Raw genomic sequence first — 20,890 nt, 5'->3', positions numbered from 1 at the left:
CACGGGCCTCCCCTGGGCCGCACGACGATCTTTGCCTCTTCCTTGGGCATCGGAGGCATCCCAGCCCCTCGAATGATATTGCTTTTAATGCCCGCGCAGTCGGCGCGACGCCGAGCGTTGGAACCGGCGTTATGCTAACCCTTACAAAAATTTTTATAGAAAGTCCATAGACAGTCTATAGACATTTGTCTATGGAGTCTATAGACTGTCTATAGACATTTCTTTAGACTAGTCTATAGACAGTCTATGGACTTATGGCCATACACTTTTTATAGACTAGTCTATAAAAAGTCTGAGTCTATAGACAGTCTATACACTGTCTATAGACAGTCTATAGACTTATAGCCATACTTTTTATAGACTAGTCTATAAAAAGTCTGAGTCTATAGATTGTCTATAGACTGTCTATAGACTTATGGCCATACACTTGTCTGAGTCTATAGACTGTCTATAGACGGTCTATAGACTTATGGCCATACACTTTTTATAGACTAGTCTATAAAAAGTCTGAGTCTATAGACTGCCTATAGACCGCTTATAGACTTATGGCCATACACTTTTTATAGAATAGTCTATAAAAAGTCTGAGTCTATAGACTGTCTATACACTACATATAGACAGTCTAAAGACTTATGGCCATACTTTTTACAGACTAGTCTATAAAAAGTCTGAGTCTATAGACTGTCTATACACTACATATAGACAGTCTATAGTCTGATGGCCATACTTTTTACAGACTAGTCTATAAAAAGTCTTAGTCTTTAGACTATCTATAGACTTATGGCCATACACATTTTATAGACTAGTCTATAAGAAGTCTGAGCCTATAGACTGTCAATAGACTTATGGCCATACACTTTTTATGGACTAGTCTATAAAAAGTCTGAGTCTATAGAGTGCCTATGGATTAATTAAAATTCATGTTTGTAGACAGTTGTCTGCAGAATGTCGATGGACAAGTGTATAGGCTTACAGTTCTACTTTTGTAAACTGAAGTCTATAGAATGTCTATAGATGTCATTTGTCTGTATACATTTTATACACTTCAGTCTACAAAAGTAGAACTATATATACACTTCTACTTTTGCAGACTGAAGTCTATGGAATGTCTATAGACAAATGTATATAGATAGTCTATAGACATTCTATAGACTTCAGTCTACAAAAACAGAACTTTATAATCCGATACACTTTCTTCTATGACATTCTGCAGACATTTGTCAACAAACATGCATTTTCATTAATCTACAGACACTCTATAGACACAGACATTTTATAGACAAGTCTACAAAGAGTGTATAAGGCCATAACTCCATAGCGGCTACCTACTAGTTTTTTTTTTTACAAGTTAGTTTACATTTTTCTTTACATGCGGTAGCAAAACGTTTTGAATGTATTTATGCATGTGCACCTGTTCCTTTTCATCTGCACTTATGCATTACCGTTAGCAGATTAATAATGCTCCTGAACCAGCTGTACTTTCATATATGTTGCATAAACAGAAAGAATTTATATAGTGTTGAATCATGCAGTGCAAAAAAAATAAAACAAATGCACCGGCAATGCATTAACCGTTTTTATTGCTCGATATAATATATGAATTCCTTAAATTCATGTCTTATGCTAATTATGGAAACAGATTACATATTTACACTACTCCTTGGCAAGCATGGTCGCCAGGCTGGCCTTGACCTTTGTGTCATTAGTCCCAAAGGTGCTGCAGGTGTATGCTGCAAATAAGTAGATGCAGCAATATGAGGCAAAAATAACAAGTGTGTATTCTTTGTATGTTCATTAAGCAGCTTAATATATTTGCTCAAACCATCTAAGTCAATACTTAATGCGGTTTAACTATGACTAAGGGCTGCTTGTCAATACAAATCAGTACCTTTATACAATGTTTTATTGCATGGTATGGTGAACAATTAAACAGTCACAACTGCTGCTCGTGCCAGCAACAGTATGTTCCCTTTTATGACAAGTTCATATATGATGCATTAATGTACTTATCCCAAATGGTCTCTATATTTATTGCTGAAACGTTACCCAGTTGTGCTGTCTGTACAATTTTTTGGCTGGTAGTTAAGTATGCCCGTGCAGAGGGATATTTTCAGAAGACGTGACTGGAATATTCACAGTATCATGCCTAAGATTGTAATTTATTTTGCTTAATACACATTTAAATGTCTTTCTCATACTTTTAAATGAATGGTCATTGGCCATAACTTCAACAGAAGGCAGATGGGTTGATTGTATTGATATGGTCACTTAATTTCTTACAGGTAATGAGGCCTCTTGGGCATGCTAACAGGTTTCCAAGTTAGGTATACCACATGAGCACCCGAAATACCACACGAGCACTTTGTGTCATGGCACGACAGATATGCACCTCCTAGGAAACAGAACTGATAAGATAGTTCGAATGAATTCTATCACAGTAAATTATTTAAGGTGCTTTGAAAGATGAAATTTTTTTCTAGGCTATCGAGGTTCAGGACGTTAACGCAAAAAAAACATATTGAGTAAGAAATGCCTTGTCAGTATGCTTGACTTTCTTTTTTTTTTCAATAAATAGGACCAATTTCCCTCAATTTTTATGAAGTGAAAGGTTTTAAAAATATATTTAACACAGAGATTCTCTGGTAACGTTGTATGACATATGACAAGACAGCATACCTATGTGGCCATTTTAAGATTTCCCGATCTTTTTCCAAGCCTTCCCTGGCTGTTTTCATGAAAATTTTCTGGCAATCTATGACGCCTGCAGCTTAAGTGCAATAAAAAAAATATTGTGGTTTAATGCTTGCCAAGTACTGCCAGTCCATAATATTTAGATAAAACGAATAACACGTCGGTCACTTGATATGTAGTATTAGATGCAACTGACTTGAATCCCTTGTTTAATAAAGCTGACAAGGGCTTCGGCAAGTTCCTAATTGATGGCCACACGAGTACAGCACGGAAGACACAGAGACACACGTAAAACAAATGCAACAATGTGAGCGAAAACTATACAATGAGATATTTTTACGGTTCAATAGTAGTTTTTTATATAATTTGCTCTCATCACTTATGCCTCTAGTTTAACTTTGTTTCTCTGACTAAAGACTACATGGCAATATTAATCAGTACCATTATGATGTTTCGTTATATTACAGTGTGATAAGCAGTTAGACAACCGTAATGGTCGCCGGTGCCAGCAACGGTACGTTTCGTTTCAAGACAGGTTCATGTGACACACAGTGTACTTATAAAAATAAAATAAATGCGAGAATCCCAAACGATTCCTATAATAATAATTGTTGAAACAAAGATACCCGGCTGGACTGTGCACATTTTTCAGGTGTTAATGCAATATGCCCGTGCCGAACGAACATGCTCAGCATACTGACTGCACTTTTGAACAATCACGTTAACATTTGCAATTTATTTCCGTTTAGAACAGTCTGCAATGTCTCTTTTCTCATACTTCGAGATGAATACATTTGCCACACTTTCAGTAGAATGCACATGAATGGGGGCGTACTGATCAGGTTACTTAGCAACTAAAACATGTTACAATCTCTTAGGCGTGGTGATAAGGGTAGAACAAATGCAATGTCCACTGAATTATTTGAATAATCTGTGCGTTATCTACTAAGAAAAGACCACCAAATTGATAATCTGGCTCTTTTTTCTTTTGTACAGCGCATATAGTATGCAGTCTGTCCAAGACGACGGCACTACATGCAACAGTAATGAAAACCGGAACACTTATTACACACGACAAGGGCTTCATACCATGCACGACTGGCACAATGCGAATCTGCGCCAGCAGCTGCCTAGTGATTAAGAGCACGTAAACTGCATAACGCCGAAGCATCGAAAGGCGCTTAACGCTTTTCATATAGCTCGAAAGATAACTTCTGCTGCTAAACTGTTTAAAAAAAGAGACAAAAAAAAATCTTCCAACTACCGTCAAACGCAATGCCTTCAGTTTGAAACGTGTAAAGGTGCTTCCCGGAACGACTAATTTAGTGTTCTCCAATTTTTTCGGCTAAGTTGCGAAGCTGCAAGTGACTGAGCTTATCGCAGGTTTGATGCTCCAAAGCGTTTGTGGTTGCATATAAATAGATTGGGTGAATTAGAGATTTTTGCTTGATATTTCTTCAAGTCTCGTGTTTTGCTTGCGGTAACTTCCCAAAATTAACTTGCGGTAAGTTCCCAAACGATGCGAAAACGGCAGCGCACACACTGCTGATGCATGCCCCGCAAACACGGCCTTTCATTCGAGTACGTTAGCAGTTATTCAACTATACGTGTCTGTCTGAACATTCTTGATGCTAACACAATTTCGAGATATATACGTAAAGCGTGTCACGAGAATTTCACTAGACATGCGGCGCAGCATTCATCGCGGCCGGATCAAGCGCCACGAAATTAGATCTACCGCACTGGCTGCCCAACATACACAATGCACAACATACACAACATACACAACATACAGTATCAAGTTAAAACATGGTGTACGTCCTTCTTTACGCACGTAAACTATAATGCTAAAATCAACAAGCCCGAGCGATCGCTCGCCGTAAAACATTCCGTATAGTAGAAGCGAGAACAAGAGCGCGTTATCAAACCATGTCAACGACAAACCGACACTATACCCGAGTCGCCTGCGCTACATGCAGCCGCTTCGCGCTAAGAGATGCGCTCACATAATCATAAGCTATTGACGCAAAACGTCTTTGCTAAAGCTTACCGTTCAGTGTAGTTGACGTGTGATGCCACAAAGATGACACGCATACACAGACACCGACGTTCAGGCATACACCGCACACCGGTACAACCGTTTACGTGCCTGGCGCACTCGTTGAGACGGCGCACCGCCGCGCATGCGCAAGAGCTCCGAGCATGCGCAGGAGCTCCGCGCGCGAGGGCGTGCGCGCTCGGAGGAGTGTGAGCGCCTTTTCCTCCTTCATTTTTTTTTTCTCTTTCTCTCTCTCTCTCTCTCTCTGCGCGCCATGCGCGCCGGAACGGGTGGCTTATTCATCTTTAACACCACTATTCATCTTTTTTCATGGACGAAGGAAATGCGCTGGTAGGTTGTATGACAAACGCTGTGGGCTATCGTATGAGACTGGAACGCTAACATGAATGCGCTGTTTGTAAAAGCCGTTACAGGGCCCTTCAGACGTTTCAGACGCATTATTGCCAGCGTCGATTAGTAATACAGCGTACTTGTAGCATATCTTCCAGCGTACCGCCAAATGTGATGCCCGCACGTATGTTAGTGCTAATTTTCTGTTCCGATGATAGGTCAAAGCAATCAGTACAGCATTGAGGTACTCATATGCGTGGCTGCGCAGGCATACCGCCGGCGAAATACTGGGTGGGCTCAGAGAATTTGGCACCTATTTTAAGTGAATGAGAAACTTTGATAGGTTTATAGCGCAGGATATCAATCAACAAAAAACCGCCCGATGTTAGTGACGCAGCCGAGATATGAAGACAATGTGAAATGTATCCGAGAATCGGACGACACACAACGCGAAGACCACATGCGCGACATCGGTTCATCGCACATTCACAAAGTCCGCGTTGTCAGCTACAAACATTACGAGTGTATTTGTTGTTAGCTTGATGCCTGTTTGGAATCCACTTGTAGCTGAAGCTGGCGTTCATAACATTTATTATAACAATTGGATCGGCGTTTTGCTTACTTTATTCTACTGCCGCAAAAGTGATGCGACAACTGTGAAGACTGTCTTGGGATTGCCGAGAGCGGCTACGTAGATGATATCATGTGGTCAACAAATGCGGAGGTATACACTATGTGTATACTAATGTCTACAAATAGGCTCTACAGCAATCTCAGCAGTATACAACTTCAGTGGCTTATATCAAACGCAGCTACGTATTATCCACCGGTACCTGCGCTTGGTTACAGCGTACACGGGTTGGGCCCAGATTAACGATGTTTGTCTATTGTTAATCTATAGACATGCAAGACCACGACAACTCAGAGGAAGACCAGGTGGTGAATTCACCACCTGGTCTGCCGGCTTTCGCCACTTATTCACCACCTTTGCCACATTATCACCATCTGACCTTCACCACCTGGTCTTCGCGAAGTGTACGTCCGGGAAGCAGCCAGGTTTAGGGCCTTCGGGTGCCTGGAAGACCTTGGTGACTCGGACGGTGCCTGCTCCGCCGCGATCCTCGTTCGGGGCAGCTGCACCGAACGCAGACTAGCAGTCTGCACGGTTTGCCCGCCGCGCCGGAGTTGCGGTGCCGTCGTGCATGAACCAGTGCCATATCATCGCGTTCGCAGAGGGCGGGGGGTATGGGAACTCGGAATTACAAATTATCGACTTTCTTCTATACATATTCAATACACCGGGAGTAGAGAAAAAGAAATAGAAACCTTGTCGACTATATTGTCCATAATATAGAGACTCTATAGACAAAGTATGGACAAAAATAAATAGAAACTGTATCGGCTTTCGTCTACAGGTAGTCCATATAGAGGGGAAATAGACAAAGAAGAAACAAACACCTTATCGAATTTTTTCTATAGACTGCAAGTAGATAAAAAGAAATTGAAATCTTATCGACTTTCGTCTATAGAAAGTCTATATACAAAGTATATAGACAAAAATAGATAGACACTGTATCGACTTTGGTCTAAAAGTAGCCCATAGAGGGGAAATAGACAAAAAGAAACAAACACCTTATCGATTTTTTCTATAGACCGTCTATAGACAGCGAGTAGACAAAAAGAAATCGAAACCTTATCGACTTTCGTCTATAGAAAGTCTATAAACAAAGTATGGACAAAAATAGATAGAGACTGTATCCACTTTCGTCTATAGGTAGTCCATAGAGGGGAAGTAGGCAAAAAAGAAACAAACACGTTATCGACTTTTTCCTATAGACCGTCTATAGACTGCGAGTAGACAAAAACAAATAGAAACCTTATCGACTTTCGTCTATAGAAAGTCTATAGACAAAGTATGGACAAAATGGATAGAAACTGTATCGACTTTCGCCTATAGGTAGTCCATAGAGGGGAAGTAGGCAAAAGAAACAAACACCTTATCGACTTTTTTCTATAGACCGTCTATAGACTGTGAGTAGACAAAAAGAAATAGAAACCTTATCGACTTTCGTCTATAGAAAGTCTATAGACAAAGTATGGACAAAATGGATAGAAACAGTATCGAATTTCGTCTATAGGTAGTCCATAGAGGGGAAGTAGACAGAAAGGAAACAAACACCTTAGCGACTTTTTTCTATAGACCGTCTGTAGACTACGAGTAGACACAAAGAAATAGAAAGCCTATCGACTTTCGTCTATAGAAAGTCTATAGACAAAGTATGGAAAATATAGATAGAGACTGTGTCGACTTTCGTCTGTAGGTATTCTATAGAGGGGAAGTAGACAAAAAGGAAACAAACACCTTATCAACTTTTTTCTATAGACCGTCTATAGACCGTCTATAGACTGCGAGTAGACAAAAAGAAATAGAAACCCTATCGACTTTCGTCTATAGAAAGTCTATAGACAAAGTATGGAAAAAAATAGATAGAGACTGTGTCGACTTTCGTCTGTAGGTATTCTATAGAGGGGAAGTAGACAAAAAGGAAACAAACACCTTATCAACTTTTTTCTATAGACCGTCTATAGACTGCGAATAGACAAAAAGAAATAGAAACTTTATCGACTTTCGTCTACAGACAGTCTATAGACTTTGTATCAACAAAAGTCCAAATCTATAGAAAGGAAAGGTCGTCTATGAAAAGTCTATAGACTTTGTATAGACAGTCTAAAGTCATTTTTGTAAGGGAAACGTCGGCCGCACTGGCATTGGCCGCGTTTCTCTTGCTCATTGAAGGACGTCTGATGGCAACGAGCTGCCACCCGGAATCTTTAGTGAAGTCCTCGGAGGATAAAAATTCCCCTTCCATTACAACTCCATTACAAAGTCCGTGGAAAAGCCTACGACGAGAAGAGGTGGGCGAGCGATGCCTCGCCTCGCGAACCCTAACACGGTTCGGCTCAGCACACGGTCACGGCGTAGTCGAAAGAAAAACGGCCAGAAATGTCACAAAAGTCCACCCACCCACAAAAGTCGGGTATCAGCGTGTTCCTCTTGACTTCACGGATCCGAAAATGTAGAAAGTTCAGGGGTACACGCTCGAAAAACATCCGAAAATGTTGGCAAAAAGCGGTAGCCGAGCGAACCACGCCAGATGTGGCGTGGTCGGTATTTAGCTCGTCGGGCTGCAGGAAACTGGATTATTTGGTCGAGATTAGCCATGAATTTGCATCACATTCATGCCAAAAATTTAATCGTGTGAACAAATATTTTTCTTTCAATTTTGTTGCACCACAATGAAAACCAACTTTACTCCCGCAAAGCGTTCTGACGCATTCGCGAATTCCAGACCTCTGGGTTTGACTGCTCAACAATCTCAATGCGAATCACTGCTTCCACTATCACTAATGTGAAACTGCCAAGTTAATAATTGCTGCGAGGACGGCCCGGCCAGTCGGTTAGACATCAGCGACGATCCGAAACAAAAATACACAAGGGCCCGCTTGCGATTCGGAAGCTTGACTCCTCTTTCTGCATATTTTCCTATATGTCATTATGTTGTACTCACACTAAAGGTTAATAATTAAAAATATATGTAATAGTGTTTCATGTGCCAAAACCACTTTCTGATTATGAGGCACGGCGTCGTGGGGGACTCCGGAGATTTGGACCACCTAGAGTTCTTTAAAGTGCGCCTAAAGAGGTTAATAATTAATTAATGGACAAATCCATCGAAATTTTATCTGCGTTCTCAGATAAGTTGACGTGAAGCACACAGACCCTCTTGGCGACCGCATGCGCAACCGGACCTCAGAGTGAATAAGTTTTTGCATATGTGTACACTTTCGCACTCATTTAGGAACTATGTCTTGAGTACTACGAGTTGGTTCGAATTTTTGCTCAAGAACTCATTCCACCTTTTCTTCCTTCTGTGACTCTCTTGCTATAGTTGCTTTATCAGAAAGAACTGGTAATTAAGGGCTTAAGTTACACTTGATTTCAAATTTAAACACCACTACTAGTAGATGCGGTATTCCTTTCATTCTGCATGAATGTGTTTTTTATACATATTCAGTAGCAAAGCGCATTTTCCCTAAAGCAAAATACAGGTCACATCCTTTACTTCCTGATATACGTACATGAAGTAATTCGTAGCTTGCAGACACTGCGGCGGCGAGGAGACCATCGAACACGTGCTCTGCCACTGTCCTCAATACAGCGCGCACCGGCTGTCACTAACGACCGCGTTGGCACGCCTTGACGACAGGCCACTTTCAGAACAGTCAATTTTGGAATGCCGACGTGAACTGTCATCGCAGCAATAGTCGGTCAAGGCTTTGTTGACTTTTCTACGTGACAGTGGCCTATTAGAAAGACTATAATGACCCCATTTCATCCCTTTTCATATTTTTTTTCTCACGCTTTTATTTTCGTCACGCTCTTCTTTCCGTCTTTACTTCCCCTTTCCCTTCCCCTAGTGCAGGGTAGCAAACCGGAGGTTTTAAGTCTGGTTAACATCCCTGCCTTTCTCTCATTTGCATCTCTCTCTCTCTCGTATCGAGAAACCTACTTCTCTTTGCAACAGCATTTTTTCGTGCTTCGAGGCTTTTATAGAAGCGAATGAGTGTGCAAGCATCAACTGTCGTTTTTATTTATGTTTATCTACGGAAGCTCTGGCGACTTCTCAACAATTTTCTGCTTCCGTCGTCGTAGAGGTTCGAGAGACCTTCTCATGTTTTATTGATCTCGAGCTGACTTCTTCAAATATACCATTGTGAGGGATTGGAGTATTGCACGAAGTGGTTTCGGTTCTTCGTGGATGATCTAGTTCAGGTTAGGACATTTTACTGCACTGTTCTCTAAACTTCTGATTTCCGCCCAGAGAAATAAGCCGTTATCTTTAGAGTGCTGTTTGCAGTAGATCATTAGGAATCCAAATATCTCCCATATGTACAGGGATGTACGGAGCCGTATACGTGCGATCACTGCAGACACGAGCAGACTATCGATCATATTCTGAGCCACAGTCCACTGTAGGGTGCGCAGACACAGTCGCTGTCGACAGTGAACAACAATTTGGTCCTACATAGGCGCAGAATATTTTACAACACCGGCCCTACCATCACCAAATGAGAATTAAGGTGACGGGAAGCGCTGGTCCACATGGTTCTGCGAAGCGGCCAGTGCTTACACGTAAGGCATTTTTCTGTCGTGCGCATTCTATTTATCCTCTCTCTTTCTGTTAACCATTACTTTTCTATTTCTTATCCACCATTACAGAGAAGGGTGGCAACAGCGAGCTAAAAGCCGCTGAAATTTCTTGACTCTCCTTATGTCAGCCTCTATCTACGCAAGTGTCCTTTCGTTTTTGTTTTTTGTAGTTATTTATTTTTTTGCGAACATTCCTTTACCGTACCAGAAAATTTCTCGGGTAGGTTTGTTGTTTTTTTCTTTTCCGCGTTATCGTTTCGTTCAGCGACTCACCGCACAAGTTACATGGGGGGGATTGTTCCGTGACGTGTTCATTGATTTCTGAGTAGTTTTTTTTATCCGCCGTAGTTGCTTAGTGGCTATGATGTTGGGCTGCTAGCACGACGTCGAAGGACTGAATCCGGGTCACGGCGGCTGCATTTCGATGGGGGTGAAATGCGAAAACAGCTGTGTACTTAGATTTAGGTACACGTTAAAGAAACCTAGGTGGTGCAAATTATTCCGAAGTCCGCCACTACGGCGTACCTCATAATCAGATTGTGGTTTCGGCATGTAAAACACAATTATTTAACTTAGGGTTGTTTCTGTACAGAATGTTGCATCTACGAGGGTCTTCCGGTTGAGTTACAGGCGCCAGATGTGGGCGATGCCCTTCATTAATTCATGCCGCTAGGGAGCCAGGGCCGCAGAGTGCCATCCTTCCATCAACGTCATCAGTGCCTAGAAAAATAAAAGACACTTTGTTGCGTGCAAAGCTCGGAGGCATTCCTCGTCCAGAATTTCCTGTGAGGCGCGGATGTTGCGGCAGCGGTGTCGACTTTTGCTGAGAAAGAGGAGCATATGAATCAGTGCTCGTTTTTCTAAAAAAATTGTGAAGAAGGACTGTGTACACATCCCAGATGCCCTATAAGGCCTGGCCCAACCAGTTCACTTCCATCGCAAAACAAACCTAAACAACGCGCGGCACGGCGAACTCAAAAAGATTACCCGGAAACAGAAAAAAAAAAAATGCGTCAGCAGTTGCACACCTTAATGTGGTATGTGTCAAAGATATCCGCTCATAAATATGTCAAATCGAAAGGCCACTCATTTTTTGTTCAAAAGCGGGCTGATAAATTCTGAGAGACTTACCACCATCAGTTATTAGTGGTAACTTTAGAAAGTCGAGAGGTTTACATTCACATTTGTATGTAGTTCCTGACTGCCTCAAGAAGCTACAAACAAAAAAAAGAATTCATGAAGCGGACTTTGTGCCCTTAATTACCATCTGTTAAATTAGCATTGAATTAACATTTCTGAAAATAACTTTTTTCGAAATAAAATAATATGAACAGGCGCAAGCAAATGAAATCCCAACAACCGTGAGTTATTCAGTCTGACGACATTAGAATGAGCAATTGGGGGGATTCAACAAGCGACTCAGTAAAATGACAAAGCCAAATCTGCTTGTTAAAAAAAACTGGCCACCCTGACAGAGATCAAAAGTGTGTATCTTGCGCACTTCAGTGAAATTAAGCGTTACTCTGGCAACGAGGTTTCGCAAAATCTGGAATATGGAAATGAAATTAGCGCGTGCCTACACTTTGTTGTGCTGTTTTCGAGCACCATCTCAACTACCTCATACACACGGGTATATTTAATGCATTTTCAATAAAGGTACAAATCAGGTTACTTAACCAAATATGTATTAGAGCCAATTCCGTCTTCATACGCAATGCTTGTAGAACATAAAACATGTATATAACTTTATCGTATACGTCGACTTGTCGGCATATTTGTGCTGATATTGACATTAAAGAATGCAAAGATCTTTATAAAAACATGCGAAGGAGCCGACAATCTGCTGTGCATTGCCTAACACTTTTTGATCGCAGCACGCATACCTATATAGATATGCATTGTTTTGCTGAAATGTGTCAATGGTATTACAGCTGCTTTTAAAACCGAACTGAATGTGGTATGAATAGCGCCAGCACCGAAGTGAATAGGAATAAGAAGTGAATAACGTTCAGGTGAGTTTCCGAACACTGCGCAGTATTTGCTAATAATCTTCAAATACTGTAGCGCTGGCACCCATGTTAGGCTCAGACGATTTCGGTTGACGCGAGAATAATTGGCTTCATTTAAAAACGAAATAACTAGTTACTGTGTATTTTGCCTTCTCGCACGTGAGTGTGCATGATGCTGGTGAGGAAATTACAAGGTGCACAATTAACTGTGCCCTTAAAATAGTAAGCACATGGATATAAATACCACAATAATGTATCAGAAGGCACCTTGGAGCACAGTAAGCGCGCGGTTAACACTTACTTAAAACGCGCGCTGCGTCTCCTTTCCAATCGCAAGATGCTGTTGAAACTCTTTAGCGGCCACTTCTTTGGAGCACCGAATTGTGCAAATAAACAAACTATACCACCGGGCTAATCAGTGAGCCTACTGGGAATCATGCAACACGCTCACTCAAACTCTATCAATCTAACAACTACAACGCATACAAGCAGCCCCAAACCCTGGTCGTATCGTTGCCAGCCGATCGCGGCCTAATGAACAATGAATGAAAAATGCAAAAAGAAAGACAAGGTAGCTCGCTTCTCTTCACAGATAGACTGGTGCTTTTACATTGCGGTCTGAAACACACCCTCTGCATTTCATCATCACATACACAAGCGAAAACTATTGTTATTCAAAGGAATTCAAGATCAGTGGCCTTTACATACACACAGCGCGCCCATCCTCGCCGACAAGTTTGGCTTTCAATTGAAAGATTCGGGTGAATAGCAAATCACTTTATAAATGCAATTTTTCAGCTAAAGCCCGAGTCTTTCATTAAGAAGCCGTATGAACCGACCAGTGTGGGCTAAATGCAAAAAAAAATGCGCGTGCACCGGGTTTCGACTCCACGTTAAAAAGAATCCCAGGTGGTCGTAGTTAACCCGGAGACCTCAACAACCGCTTCTCTCATAGCCACAGTGTTTCTATAAACACCGTGAATCAAAAGAAAAACAAATTCTCATGGCCGAAAATAAAATAAAAAGGCAGCAAACTGGGACAAAAATACGAAACGATCTGCCGGATTACGCGCTCGCAGACAAGCGCGCTATTGAGCCGCTCATCTCACGCCTAGCGCGGTTCCGCAATGCTGCAAAAAAACTTTTTCCTCGGTTTCATTCTCGTGCATTTTTGTATTGCATATTGTACACCGTTGTCCGCAGTACTGTATGGGATGCCGTACAGTGAACTGAAGATTTAGCAACATGCTTCTTGCGATGCGCGCTCGCCGTGATGACCATGCCGCTATTACGCTGCCGCATATCGTGGCGCTAGCGAGTCTGATCTACACTGGCGGTAACAACGTTCCGCGCACGTATAACAAGCACCAGGCGTAACTGACCATTCGACCACACTGGAAACCTGCAAAGCCGCAGTGGAGCAAACTACTCATTCTACGTGCTCAGCGACATCAAAAGCAGCGCCAACAAACGACCGAGACAGGGTAGTAGCATTTGCGAATGACCCGAATGCGCACGGTGTTCTTTCGCCCGTGCCATTGGCGCTTGACGCTCTTGGCCAAGTTGAAGTACTTTGTATGCAGTTGACCTTAAATTTATTCGTGGAGCTTTTAAGTTGTCGGCGCAGTGGCGTTTGGCTTGTTTGACAGGTAAAAAATAAGCGCCACGAAGGAGAGCCCTATGTTGGCTGTCACGGTTGCACGGGCAAGCCTTTGTTCCGCTCGCCAGGCTCCGCTTCAGAATTTGACAACACCGCAGTTTCAATCCAGCTTCACATGAAGTTAACGGATGCCATCGAACTGCCTTTGGAATTTTACTGCACATTGAACCATTTGCCACAGCAGAGAAAAGCTGCGTTTGTTTTCCCCGACTGCAATATATTTGGGTGAGCGAGATGCACCAAAAGGGTAAATTTTATTGCGATTTCGCCACTCAATATAAGATTTTTTACCGCAATGTGGAGGTTTTACGGAGAAGTGTCCACTTTGCCCCTGTATACGAAGGCGGCTTCATTGGCTGCGGCAAAAATGCTTTTTTTTTTCTTGGCTATCATGCTCCGAAAAGTTTGCGGTTGAGGGTGAAAAGTCGATCAACCATATGTACGTATCGCTAGATGCGAAGTGTATCTTAGTAATTTTATTGCACTAGTATTTTATGGAAGGTGGAGGAGTCATCAAAAACATTGGGACTGTTTATTTATTTATTTATTTATTTATTTATTTATTTATTTATTTATTATTATTTTTTGTGAATACAGCACACTCACTTGAGTCTAAGCAGGAGTGAACATATAGAGAACTTGTAAATTTTTATATTGAGGAACAAAGAACACAAACGCTACAAAACAGCATTGTAAAGATATATAATCCTACGATTTAACAAATATGCCGCTATGTCTGCTTTCAACACTGCTCTTAAGCAATTCCTTCCGCTATTTTACAGTCTTCGCAGAGACCGAATATGTGTAGCGTGTACGTAAATTGGTTGAGGCGCTAGTTGCTGTATCATTCTTCCGTGGTTTCGACAAGTGTTCGCGGAGAAACGGGACACAGATAACGCGATTTCTTAATATTGAATTGTCATTGTATATTAAATACAAGAGTTTTAGTCTAGCTTTGGTTCGATTGCAGCGATTCAAGATTAAGAGTGGTCAGCATCTGCGACGCACTAATTGTCGTTTTGTAGCAATTGAATATGAATCTTCGCTGTAGTCATTCAAATATAGAATTACTTTTTCTTCGGTGGGCAGATATTCAAGACGAGGTCTGAGAAACGTATTATACACTTTAAGCGTCACGTATGTAGGGGCTCCTAAACATTTGTGACGAAGGCCCATTCAGTTCTAATGCGCTCGCGCAAAAGTTTTCGATGAGCTCGTTCCTGCTCATTTGTTCCTTTATGTTGCCCCGATGTACATATAGGCAGAAATATTATGTAGTGCATTGTCGCCAATAGAAGAGGAAAAGTGTAAGAGTGTCTTCCTGTTGCTTATCTTTATAACAGAGCATTTAACAATCTATAAGCTCATTCCCCACCCTTCATACCATCCGCAAAGCTTATCAAGATTATTGCGGAGTCTAACTTGATCAGCTTGTGGCTTAAATATTGTGTACAGCGCGCGATTGTCCAAAAAGAGCTTTATTTTGACATCGTAATAAACTACATTGGCCACGTCATTGACATATATTATGAACAAAATGGGTCCCATGATGGACCCCTGGGGTTCACCTGACATGAAAGGAAGCGTATCAGAAGCACGATTGCTCACTTTAACGTACTCATCACGGTTTTCGAGGCAGGCCCTGACAACATGTACGCGTTTAATATTTATTCCAATTGCGTAAAGGTTATGCAAAAGTTTATGAAGAGGCACTTAATCGAAGGCATTGGTTAAGTCTAAGAATATTGCGTCTATTTGTTCTCTGTTAATGAGTACAACCGCGAAGTCCTAATATTCCGTGATAAACTTAGTGATCGTCGGCAAAGCCTTCAATAAAACCACGCTCAGCTTCAGACAGCAAGCTGCTTCCTTCTAGATATTGCTTAATATGCCGACAGATCACATGTTCTAACATTCTGCAGTGAATTCAGGTTAGTGAAATGGAACGAAAATTTCAGACGTTTAAGGGTTTAATTGACTTCGGTATAAGTACAATTTCAGAAATTATTCCGTGAGTAGGAACTGCAGACTGCATTAACGACGTATTAATATCATGCTTGTTCGTTAGTGTGTGCGTGCACTGTTACTACGCCGTGAGGGAACCATTTTCTTTTTCTGGTACGTATACCACCGCTAGAATTGTATGTCACTTGGATGGCCTTAGGCGCAGCGCACATAATATTGACACGTGTACTTATCTTTATCGTGCGACCACGTTTCGCCGCCTAGCAAATGTAATCGCACAGCGTGGGACGCGCCTGCATGTATCCCAAGTTTCTGGAAAGTTATCGATGCTTCTATCCGCTGTCTGTTGTCGCCGAACCTTATGTTATCTGACTTCACCACCTGACACGAATGGTGTAGAACTTTGTGGGAGGCACGCGGGTCCGAACGATTAGTCTGGAACATTCGACGACTGTTCTTTAAAAGCCGACGCGCTTGACCCGCTGATCAGATTTCCGACGATCGCCGACCGTGTTCGGCGCTATCGTTGTGCTATAAGTGTAGCCTGATTTTGTGGGCACAGGTTCGCCCAATAAAAGCTAGTTTTGTATTCCACCGTATTGCTGCTTTCTTCGCCGTCACTACCACGTGACAATATCGACACAAAACCCTGCATACAATAGCTACACACGCATGCATGACGTGGTTCCGTGGTTATGTGTCAGCGTTATGTCCTTTCAGTGTCGGCTGCGTTACGCCTAAGTCATGCCAACAAGCCAAACGTGCGACCTTATGTAACTCACTGCTCCGGCTTTCCTACCCGACGCTTGAAATCAAATCACGTCCAAACATATACAAGTAGATTACATCAGCTGTAAAGCTTTAAAAAAACTGCTTATGTTTGCCTCACCATGTTTGTTGTCCTGAGGCACACTAAAGTAGTGGCATACAAAACACTTGATTCGTCCAATACTAGAATATGCATCCTCCATTTGCTACCCGCATAAACAATACGAAATTAATTCAATTGAGTCAGTTCAGAGAAAGCTGTTCGTTTTATTTTCCATCACCTTGACAAGAGATTTTTCACCTACAGCTCCTCTTCGGGAACTAAACCCCCAGCTTCTTTCAGAACGGCGGCACATAGGAGCTTTGAAGATTCTGTACTCGTTCAGGAACTCCTTTTGTCCCCTCTCCGATCCCTCCCTTTTATTACCTGCTCACCAAACATCAACTAGAGGTTCCCGCGCCTCAAACACTTCCACTAACACTTTCAGAAAACAGCATTTTTCCCCGCATGATTGAACGTTGGAGTTTGTTGCCTGCTGAATCCCTATTATTACCTTTCTCTCAGCTTTTAGATGCGATAGGTAATGTACAGTTCTTTTTTTGCATTTTTGTTGTATATATATGCTCCTGTCCGTAGACACCGCTGTCACTTCTTGCACACCTACTCTACCCATTGTCATAACGGGTTGCAGTATGTATAAATAAACATAGGTAAATGAATAAAATCACACCTAGGAATTTTGCACATGTATGGTGCATCAATTCGTGCCCGAGTACTGTACCTTTTAATTGATTTATTATGGTACAACTCTTTCTTCAAGTATGGATTCATTTCGCGAATGCTTGCGCTCTACTTAGAATGTGAAGTGGATAATTGTCAAGCTGGTCTAAGGGGCACAATGGCTACAGCTCTTGATAAGTGACAGTACTTCTTTAAATAAATATATATATATATATAATGTCATAAGCATATCGCGTTATGCGCGCCATAATTTCAAGCAGTGTTCATTCTTTCACATTAAAGCGCGCTCCCATGAGTGCTTCAATTGATGTAATTAAAATAATAATATAAACCATAGCAGTGAATGAATATGTTGTTTCCCATACGAATATTGTGAAGCATTTGTTCTTGCACTGCATATTTTGTTTAACGCTCATGTTTACATGAGTTCACAACATAAATGATTACAAATAAGTGGGCTTACAAGCGCAATCGAGCACTAAGATATCTATCTATATATATATATATATATATATATATATATCTTCATGGTGCCGAAAATCTACATACCGCTTCGCGGTCAAAAAGAACACCTCATGTCCATTATTAAGTCTCGTAGAATGCCTTCACGCATGTTATTTCGAGGCTGATTTCCATAGTTCTCATGCCCTGCGCAGTGACCACAAATGTCGCGTAGGCAACAGCCACAAATTGTGAAGCAGTTTGGACGACCATTAGAAAACTAGCGCTTGCCATATTAGATAGAAGCCATGTAAAACAATCAAACCCCTGCTGATGGATGGATATTGTGAAAACGGGTATACCTGAGATGGCGTATTTGGTGACGGCAAAACATAATTACTTTTCTTCCAAAGCTAAATGCCGAGGTCAAACCATCGAGACAGAGTAGGTGTGAAGCTGAAAGCACACGACATGGTCGGCAAATATCTGCTTAGATGTGCGCTTTTCTTGCTGGGTTTTTCTTATCGCTGGAGTAGGGTGGGAAGGTGGATAACAGGAACGGTTGATAATTAAGCGCTCACAGAACCACGCATCCCTAATGTGAATGTACATTCCGAGGTATACGAACTGGAGGCTCAACAGTTGTCAGAGAATTAAGGCGCACATAGGTGGGCTAGGATCTATCACTTAAAAGAAAGAAAAATAATTCGTGAGGAGGGATCGCGATTTTGTACGACGACGATGAAAATTATTGGTAGAACACTGCATCCCGGTCTAAGTAAGGGCCCAGTAAAAATAGGAACAACTTTCAATTCATATTTCTGAATTCTGAAAGATCTAGCGTTGTCGAAAGGTTAAAACTTCACGAGCGATAATTTCAAGGGTAGAACGCGTGAGAGAATGTTCGGAGCGTTGTTTCGGGATCGTCAACCATGCGTGCTGCGACCTCAAAGCTGCCGAATCGGTACAGCATTTCCACGAAATTCCCGATCTTTACCGCATTGCTCTGGCACATCCCGTGTCTATGTTTGATTTTTACTGCATCTACCAGTTGGGACTCCCAAGGGTGGTCGCGAAATATTTTCTAGAACACCACTCAACAGCATTAGGGCCCCTATTGCGGGGCCATTCTACGAAAGCAAAAAAATTATTAGATGCTACGGAAGCTGCATCATCGGCAGCACTACACTATACAGTAAACCCTAAGTGACTCCTAATTCTGATTTATTAACGTGATAAGACTGCTTGGATCTCTCTTGTCGACGCTTGTATTAGGTTTCGACAAACTTTCAAGGTGGTGTCAAACTCGATATGTGCAAGCAATCGAGAATCGTGTTTGCAGGTTACTCCGAAAATACCAGCTTTATATATATAAAGGTACGCTGGCGTACCTTTATATATATATATATATATATATATATATATATATATATATATATATATATATATATATATATATATATATATATATATAATAGCTGGGACGTCGTTCTTCTGTCATCGTATATATGAAATAATATGCTCATGTCCGACTTCACTTGGCCGCTTTGCTAGTCATTTTCTTTAGCGGTTAAAAAAAAAAGGAATTCTACCTCTCACTCACCAATAATTAGCTGTCGACACTTGTGGACCTCTGAACGGTGTGACACGACAGGCGTGTCTGAACGAGATTTATTAAACGGTAGCTCCACCAATAACGACAGTGCCGCATCTGCGACATAGGAAAATTGCAGGCAGACACTTTGCATGTTCGCAGTTTTAGCTAGCACACTGACACATATAGCTTGCCACAAACTGTTGCAGAACTACAGAAACGAATAGTCGCTCGATGTATTCCACGCTCTTTCGAATGGATGCAGCGTTCTATATTTCTTGTTAGGAAGACGTTGAAAACTAACAAGCATTACGCGCGCGCCGCCGACACTTGCTCAGTCCACGCACGCGGACTGCCACGACTGATTATTGCGAGCGGTGCTGTGTGTTCCCACGCGAGCATATGTGACAGTCACGCAGCATTGCGCGCAGCATGCGCACGAAAAGGCAGCGGTCACTGAGAATGAACGGTCCCGAGCCAGCGACCGCGGCGGCAAGCGTGCTACGGGACGCCGGGCGTCCCGCGCAGTGCGTCCCGCCGGGCGCCGCTCGCTCAGGAGCCGGCGAAAAAGGAGACGGGCTCACGTTCGGAGGAGGCGATCCCGACGAAGCCGCGATCCGGAGGCGTCGGCGACCACGCACTCGTCAGTTCCGATGGCAGCGGTGCCACTGAGAGCGCCTGACGCTCGGGCCGCGGGAGGAGGGGCGCCGGCCGCTGGTCGCACTCCGAGCGCCGTCTGGCTCGGGCCCGCCGAGGCTGCGCGCCGCCGCCGCGGGCACTAGGGCAGCAGCGCGCAGTCAGCCCGCCTCTGCCGTCCCAACCCGTCGCGGGAGCGGTCGGGAGGCTGGACGGCTCTGTGCATGTATCGCGGTGCGCGCCTTGGCGGGCTCCCGATTGCCCACACGCGGCCGGAGCCCTGCAGGTGCAAAAGGTCACGTGCAGCGTCGCTCAAATGTTTGCCGGTCCCCTCGGGAGCCACGCTGACTGCTTTACGACGATGCATTGGACTTTAGGTGGCATTTTTAGAGCATCTACATATATGTAAAGGAAACTTATTTCCCTCACGACTGCCTGTGTTTTATAAAACTGACTGCGGTTCAACAAACTCGCGAATCGGCCTGGGGAAAATCTTCACATACGCAGTATACCTATGGGTATTTGTCAGACCATCCCGTCTGTGCAACATCTTTTCAGAGAAAAATAAGGAGGTAATAGTGATAAAAGTCATCGAGTTGAAAATTTATTATTTTTTTTTACGTGATCAGCAATATCAGGATACTTGCTACACTTAACGGTCTGTGTCTAACCGTTTTCCCCGGCCCTCAATTCAAAAACGGTGACATCCTTTGAAATTTCTGCGGTGCAGGCGGGAATGGAACTCGCGTCCCACGGGTTCGCCAAGCACAGCAGAAACGCGAT

General features: G+C 42.6%; 1 protein-coding gene and 1 long non-coding RNA gene across 4 annotated transcripts in view; both read right to left on the bottom strand.

Moving 5' to 3' along the window:
* The window catches only part of LOC126546058 (G-protein coupled receptor dmsr-1-like), a 1,011,142-nt gene extending 991,008 nt beyond the window's left edge, over nucleotides 1-20,134 (bottom strand). For all 3 annotated transcript variants that reach the window (XR_011893509.1, XM_055062099.2, XM_055062100.2), the window contains exon 1: nucleotides 20,056-20,134. The gene's annotated coding sequence lies outside the window, so the exon portion shown is untranslated. The remainder of the gene's footprint in view (nucleotides 1-20,055) is intronic.
* On the bottom strand, nucleotides 1,559-5,424 carry LOC140216805 (uncharacterized). Its single transcript, XR_011893501.1, has 2 exons — nucleotides 4,742-5,424; nucleotides 1,559-1,730 (listed from the first exon to the last, which is right to left on the bottom strand). It is a non-coding gene; the product is annotated as an uncharacterized lncRNA (long non-coding RNA).
* Nucleotides 20,135-20,890: the final 756 nt, after the last annotated feature.

The sequence above is a fragment of the Dermacentor andersoni genome, chromosome 1, assembly GCF_023375885.2.
Source record: "Dermacentor andersoni chromosome 1, qqDerAnde1_hic_scaffold, whole genome shotgun sequence".
Lineage (NCBI taxonomy): Eukaryota > Metazoa > Arthropoda > Arachnida > Ixodida > Ixodidae > Dermacentor > Dermacentor andersoni.
The sequence above is the reverse complement of the archived record's forward strand: the minus strand, read 5'-3'. Positions and strand labels throughout refer to the sequence as shown.